Raw genomic sequence first — 8071 nt, 5'->3', positions numbered from 1 at the left:
AGTGACTGTATCATCCGAAGATAAAACCTCTGAAGGCAAGACCGGGTCAACTGCCGCCTCGACCTTTTGACTTTCGTCTGGTATGGATTCAGTTGGTTTATCTTCAATGATAGGCGCTTCAGCCGACCACTTGAGCGGGCCAGTTGGGTTCTCAACTAGTGACGGACTCGGCAAGAGTTTTTTATATCCAGGAGGAAGTCATAACGGTGAAACCAGACGATCATCCAAAACTCTTTTAGCCTTGTCTAAGAAGGGACAACGGTGGAGGGCATGGTCGCCTTCGCACAGTTTACAAGGAAATCTAGCTTTCCCTTTTTGTCATGGGGCTTCACTTTCACTAGTTGACGGTGTGCTTTCAACATGATCTCCAGAGGTTGATGACACCGGATTGTGCAAACGAGGAGACCAGTCCCTTAGCATCCAGGGGATGCAAAGACAATATCTGTGAAAGTGGTCTCCTTTGCAAATGACACATGGCGATTTAGGCCTGGTCGGTGCTGTGTGTGGATTTTCGTTAGACGACACTCGTTTTCCCCCATCCGCCTTTGGCTCCTTCTTCTTTTTCTCTTTCTTCTTCTTTCCCTTCTTCTCCTTAGGAATTTGGCTTTTAGCTTTACCAGTTCCATCAAGCGAAGAGGAAGGAGGAGAGGAAGAATTAGAGGAAGTAGAAGGCTGGTGGGCAACTCTGGACTCGTCTAATTGCTGATTCGATTGTTCAAGAATAGTGGTGTTCTGAACGACATTGGTTGAGAAGAGCCATACTGGCAAGCCAATTGTCAGTCCTGGAAGCGACAATGTGGCCATATGGGGCGCACCAACATCTCCCCAAGAGGAGAAGGGACTAGGATTTCCACCAAGGGGAATTCCTTGGTTGGTAGGCTCCATTTTCTCAACCCAAAGATCAACGTAGGAAAATGGTATGGATATTCCGTTTAAAATAAATTTTAGACCCTTTGACACAACTTTTTTTTTCAATTTTTAAGAGTCGAGAAAAAACAAAAGATGACTCTAGTCTCCTTCGATTTTTAATGAGCCTGAAGTGACAAGTGCTCAGATGGACCTTTTCCGTTAAGGAGTCTGAAAAGGAACGAAAGGGACTGCTCTGGAGGTCTAGGTAGAGGGAGTACCAAACCAATCGCAAAACTGCAGAATACTTTTTACGGTACGACAGTCGATCTTCCCAAATGCTATGTTCGGTGCATTGCGATCAGTAGGGCGGCCGACACGGCTTCCTATGGATAAAGGTTTTATGCCTATAGGGGTCTCCCAATATATACTCGACGGTACGTGGGAGCACAAGTCCGTACTGGCACTTATCGTCTCAAAGTGGAGGAATCACCCAACCATCAGTGAGGACAACAGTTACCAGGCTTTACGACGCCGGAATACGTCTCTAGCCTAGACCTCTAAATGTTGTGCGTTAAGTTACAAAGCGTTGTTAAGTTCATTGAATTTATTTTAAGTTGATCTTTCTTATGAAGTTTGCCTTTTGGGATCACCACGAGATGTATATGTAATTCCTAAAATGCAATCTAAAGATGATAAACAAGCTTTTATCTCTTTTCAGCAATGAAAATCCTAGCTACTAAGGGAAAAGAAAGACACAATCTTTTCGCAAAGAGCAAAGAGCACACTGTAAATGCACTTTTCCTAAATTAAGCCAAACAGACTGTCAATATGCAAATGCACATGCATGTGTTTTGTTTTCCACTTTCTTAATATTGATGCCTAAAAAGAAAGTTGTTGTACAAATCTGAATTTGCTTTCAAGTGACAAACACAAACAAGCTTCTTTTCGAAATCAAAAGGTAGAGATGATTACGACACTTTATGATTTTGAAATAAATACTCGTTTCGACACTAGAAAGTGACAAATTCAAGCCAAAGGCAAAAGTAAAAGCATAATTGACTATCTACAGCAAATAAACTTTCTCCTATGATCAAAATCGACACTTGCGACAGATCTAAATCAAAGGACGACAGTACGACTATTATACTTTTGCAATGGAAAACTGTAAATGACGTAACAAACACACAAAAACATCTACAGTTTCTTTTGTACAACTGAGGCGGAATTACAACAAAGAAAAGGGGTTTTTAAATAGACACATACACTGATCACAGGCTGCAAAAATCAGAGACAAAACTGAAAAAATGAAGCAAAGAACCTCAGCTGCACAGGGTTAGGCTGATCAGCGCACCTGTTGCACAGAGAAACTGGATTGCAACACAGGTTGCCCTCTCTGGAATTGCGTTGAAATGTAGGAACTCTTCACAGTACCTGCGATGGGGCAGAAATGAGAATTCTATCCGGGTTCTGGGTCACGGTTTGCAGTTTAATCTATGGTTTTTGGCCGAGTAAAAGCAATCAGTAATGCACAATCAGAGGGTAGATTTAATGAAGGTTTAAGAGCTATCACATAGGGCAATCAGAGCATTTGTGAATCAGCTTGTTCAAATCATAAACAGATCCAGTGAATGGATTGAAGCAGCAGATGTCTACTTTGAATTTGTTAATGGCAAATGCAGTTCGATTCGCTACTTCTAAGTTTATGAAACAAACAACAAGAGAAACACAAACAAACCAACTAGACGATCGTCCCCAGCGGAGTCGCCATTTTTTTAACGGGAAAAGTGTCTATTCTGAATGACCCTATCCCACTAAGGTGTGACAGTGACCTTAGAAACAAACAGAGAAAACTAATTTTGTATTCTCCTTTATGAACTATAAACAAAGAGAAATAGGATGAACCAACCTGTGTCTTGCGCTAGTCCTTTGATCCAATATCTCTTCTATTTGACAGCTCCTAGCTACCTGCTCCCTTACTTGCCCAGCTTCACCAAATACCTGCAAGATCACAGAAGAAGGAAAATATACAAAGACATGGGTTCATACTCATAAAAAGCTTAGGATCAGATTTAAGCTAAACATACAAATGTAACAAACATCAATGATACACAAGCATGTAGGAGAAACTCAAATAGTTTTATTGATATAACAAGAAGATCCAGGAGGAGTTACAACCGATTATTCCTGATCCAGCATCAACCTCCCAGCCGAGAAGCCCCTCTTCACCTCCAACAAAGCATAAATCACCCAATACTCTGATATCTATCTCAAAACCAACAACAATTCTCTGCAATGTACAATATTCCAGCCCCTGGATCTCTTGGTGAGGGATCCATATATAGATGTATGCAAAGAGGATGAGTCAGCTCATGAATTGATTAGTGGCTTCTCTCTGTCAGTTCTTGCTTTCACTTGGAGACTGAGAACCTCTTACTCATCCCTGGTCGAATTCAGTGAGGCAAGTGTCATTGGAGAAGATTCTGGAAGCTTCCATTGTCTCTCCACCTCGTGGAATGACTCTGCCACTTGTCATTTCCCACTCAACGCACCCTGGTAGTGCATTTAGGTGCGTTTCAACGCACCTAGCTAGTGTATTTGGGTGCTTTGCAACGCAGCTAGCTAGTGGAGCAGCTGAAATGATCCTGATTTGACTAGTTCTGAGCAGTTTCTGGTGGAGAACTTCTGGGAGAAGCTGTAATTTGTTGACCTTGTTCCTTTAGGAGTTAGAAAAACACTTTTAGGGACTTAGGAGCCCTTGGTTTATGGAAATTTCATGCTTAGAGCTGTAAGGCACAAAAATGTCTATAACAAGCTTGGTTGGAAAACATGCGCCTATGTTTTGAGTTGCGGAACTATTCTAGCAACCAAAAGGCAAAGTTGGCTGTATACCAACTTAAGGAGAGTCCACTATTATGGTGGAGGAACTTAGAATCCCAATTGGGATACTCCATGTCTACCTTGAAATGGGAATGATTTGAAGAGGAATTTTGAGCAAAGTACCTTTCTGTTGAGTACTTGGAGAGGAAGTTGAATGAGTTCCATGATATTAAGCAAGGAACTAAGACAATCCTTGAATATGAAGTGCGATTCATGGAGTTGCTTAGATATGCTACCCATCTAAATATTGAAGCCCTCAAGGTAAAAAAGCTTTTGTATGGGTTGAATCCTATTATAAAGGAAAATGTGCACATTTTGAGGCCTACTACGTTGCATGAGGCAGTGCAACAAGTAATTATAGCTGAGGAAGAATGGTTGGGAAACAAAGGTGGGGATAAAACCAAAAAATCTATCATTCCATTGGAAACCTCCTCGAAGGGGAGGCCAAGATGTAAGACATAAGTCAGGTGGTTCACATCATCATGGATTTCAAAAGAATCATACTTTTAAGAACCAAAGAAATTACCCAAGGCAACATCTTTAGTAAAGTAATGCTCGCACTCAAGAATAAACTAATAAAAGGGTAAAATTTATGAAAACTGCTCCCACTAATGGACGTTGGACTTGTGGAGGACCTCATTATGAGCGATATTTCCCTGAAAAGAAGACTGAATCATAATCGGAGCATGAACAAGTGACTGCTAGAGATATGGGCAAAACCCATAGGATTCATGCAGTTGTGCAAAATCTCCAGGTTGAGCATTAGTCTATAGTGCTTGAAGCATCTGGTAAGCTAAATGGTATGGTTGTTAGTATTTTGATTGATCCTGGTGCAATTGAAAGTTTTATTTCTCCTAATGCTTTATTGAAATGTAAATTGGTGGCAATAGAGCAAAATGATTTTGATCAGGTTGAGATGGCCTCAGGGCGATCTCAAAAGGTTGAATGCTTAGTGCAAGAGTGCCCTTTAGACTTGGGAGTGTGTGTCACAAATGTGAATCTTTATGTGATGCCACTTGGTCACTATGATGTGATAATTGGGATGGACTGGCTTGAAGCCCACTAGGTTGTGCTTATTTGTCGAAGCAAAACCCTTCATTTTTTGAGTGATGAGGGCCAATCTATGGTTCTCCATGGGGAAAGGAGATCTACTTATTTAAGACTTATCTCATTCTTGCAGATGAAGAGAAGTCTCAGGAAAAGATGTCAAATGTATGCTGTAATGACTTTAAATGAGGGAGGTCTTTCATCCTTTGAACAATATCCTTTCCTTTTAGAATTATCCGATGTCTTTCCAGAGGAGTTGCCTGGTTTACCTCCAAAGCGAGAGATTGATTTCTCCATAGTGCTAAAGCCTGGTACTGAACCTATATCCAAAGCTCCCTACCAAATGTCTATTGTTGAACTTTGTGAGATGCATGTGAAACTTCAAGAGTTATTGGACCAGGGTATGATTAGACCTAATGTTTCACCTTAGGGAGCTCCTGTGATATTTGTAAAGAAGAAGGACAGATCTCTTTGGCTCTGTGTTGACTAAATGCAATTGAATTGAGTAACTATTTGAAATCAATATCCTTTGCCTCACATTGATGATCTATTTGATCAAATGAAGGGAGCCACCATATTCTACAAGATTGATGTTCGATCTGGATATCATCAGCTCAGAGTTAAAGAAGAGGATATTTCCAAAACTGCTTTTCGAACTTATTTTGGTCATTATGAGTTCGTGGTTGTCCCTTTTGGGTTATCTAATGCCCCAAGAGTGTTTATGAGTCTGATGAATGGTGTATTTCAGAAGTACTTGGACAAATTTGTACAACTGTTCCTCCATGACATCCTAATCTATTCAAAGTCCCCAGAAGAGCATGAGCAACTCCTGAGATTGGTGTTGCAATGCTTAAGAGAAAATAAACTTTATGCAAAAATGTCCAAAATTTCTTTTTCCCAATCAAAAATCCATTATCTTGGACACATTATCTCCAGTGAAGGAATTGCTGTTAACCCAACAAAGATCGATGCAATTTCAAAATGGCCAACACCCTCTAATGTGCATGTAGTGCGTAGCTTCGTGGGTATGGTAGGATACTATCAGAGATTTGTGGAAGGGTTTTCAAAAATAGCTAGCCCAATCACTTCATTGCTTAGGAAGGGAGTACGATTTAATTGGACCAATGTGTGTGAGCAAACTTTTTCCAAGCTCAAACAATGTTTGACTACAACTCGATACTTAAGGTTCCAGATATGGATAGACCATTTATAGTATGTAGTAATGCGTCAAAATATTGATTGGGTGCAGTATTATCACAAGATGGTAGGGTGATTGCATATGCCTCTAGGGAGTTATGGCCGCATGAGGAAAACTACGCAACCCATGATCTAGAACTAGCAACTATAGTTCATGCCTTGGGACTTTGGTGACATTATCTGGTGGGAAATAAATTTGAATTGAAAACAGATCACAGAGGTTTGCAACATATATTTACTCAAAGTGATCTAAATGCTAGGCAAAGAAGGTAGTAAAAACTCCTAAGTGAATATGATTTTGACATAACTTACATCAAGGGTACATTGAACAAAGTAGCTGATGCACTCAATCGAACACCACACATCTTTTCAGTAATTCCATTGAAGATTGATTTATGGGAGCACATCTCGAGGGCACAAGATGTAGATGAATGGTGCAAGGAAGTTAAAGTTTCTCTTTGTAGGGAGGAGGCTAAGAAAAGCAAGGTAGAAGAGTATTCTTGTGATGACAACAATATGGTGAGATTTATGCAAAAGATTGTAGTCCCAGATCAAGATGGGCTTTGTGAGTTCATTTTGAAAGAAGCTCACCATGCAATATATATGGATCACCTGAGAGTCTAGAGGATGTATGATGATTTAAAGCAAAATTTATTTTTGGCAGGAATGAAGAAGGATGTAGCAAATTTTGTGGCAAAATGTTTGGAATTTCAGCTAGTTAAAGTAGAACATGGTCATCCAGCAGGATTGTTGCAGTCACATAACATTCTTGAGTCCAAATGGAAATAAATATCTATGGAATCTATTGTTGAATTACCTAAAACAACCAAAAGGCATAACTCCATTTTAGTGGTGCTAGATAAGCTTACTAAGAGTTCCCATTTTATACTTGTTAGAGATACTTACAAAGCATATGAAATAGCACAAGTATTTATCAAGGAGATTGTTAGAGTTCATGGTTTTTCTAAGAAAATAATATCAGATAGGGCCTTTATATTCATAGGAATATTTTGGACTAGTTTCTAGGGAGCCCTTCAGACAAATTTAAATTTTAGTACAACTTATCATCTAGAAACTGATGGTCTAACTGAAAGAGTAAATCAAGTGTTGGAGGACATGCTTAGAATGTATGTAATGGATCAACATTCTGAGTGGGGATATTATCTTCCTCTAGTGGGGTTTGCTTACAATAACAATTATAACCACTCCCTTGGTATGGCACCTTATGAACTATTGTATGGAATACCATGCACAACACCTTTAAGTTGGGATAAATTAGAGGAAAAAATATCGGTAGGTCCTAAAATGCTTCAAGAAATGGAAGAACAAGTGTGTTTTATAAGGAAAATATTAAAGGAGGAACAATATAGACATAAGAGCTACGCTGATATGCATATAGTGGATCATAATTATAAATAAGTGGAATTTTTTTTCTTCAACTAAAACCTCAGAAAAGCTCTATTAGGTTTGGGAAAGGATCTAAGCTCTCTCTTCGATTGGTTGGGCCTTTTGAGATCATCTAAAGGATTGGACCTATGGCATATTGTCTTGGTTTACCACCAGTTTTTCATCGGATACATGATGTATTTCAAATTTCGGTACTATGTAAGTATGTTCATGATCATTCTCACATTTTAGATTGGCATCAATTACAGGTAACAAACGAAGGGACTATGAAGGCAAAGCCAATTTTCATTTTGGACCATTGCGCTTGACAACTCAAACGTCTCATGGTGGACCAAGTAAAGGTCCCATGGTACCCGTATAGTCCTAGTTTTGCCACTTGAAAATATGCATCTTCTATGCGACTTGAGTTTCCCTTTTTTTTTAGTCAAACTTCGAGCCAAGTTTACTCCAAGAGGGGGGAGTATGTAGTGTCCTATTTTTCCCTAGTATAGTATTGTCACTCTGATTAAGGGTGAATTTTGATGAGTTATATATATGGTAGTTTGATCACTTGATTGAGGAATAATGTTTTATATACATAGTTATATTTCGTTTTATGTTTATACATGGAAGATTGATCATTGGATTGGGGAACAATGTTTTATATAGTTATATTTCCTCTTACGTGTGGAATCTTTGATTATGTGTATTAGAT

Source organism: Pinus tabuliformis, chromosome 7 (assembly GCF_031772625.1).
Source record: "Pinus tabuliformis cultivar Carrire ecotype Pingquan chromosome 7, CPIR1, whole genome shotgun sequence".
In the NCBI taxonomy this organism is placed as follows: Eukaryota; Viridiplantae; Streptophyta; class Pinopsida; order Pinales; family Pinaceae; genus Pinus; species Pinus tabuliformis.
This window is presented reverse-complemented; position numbering follows the sequence as displayed.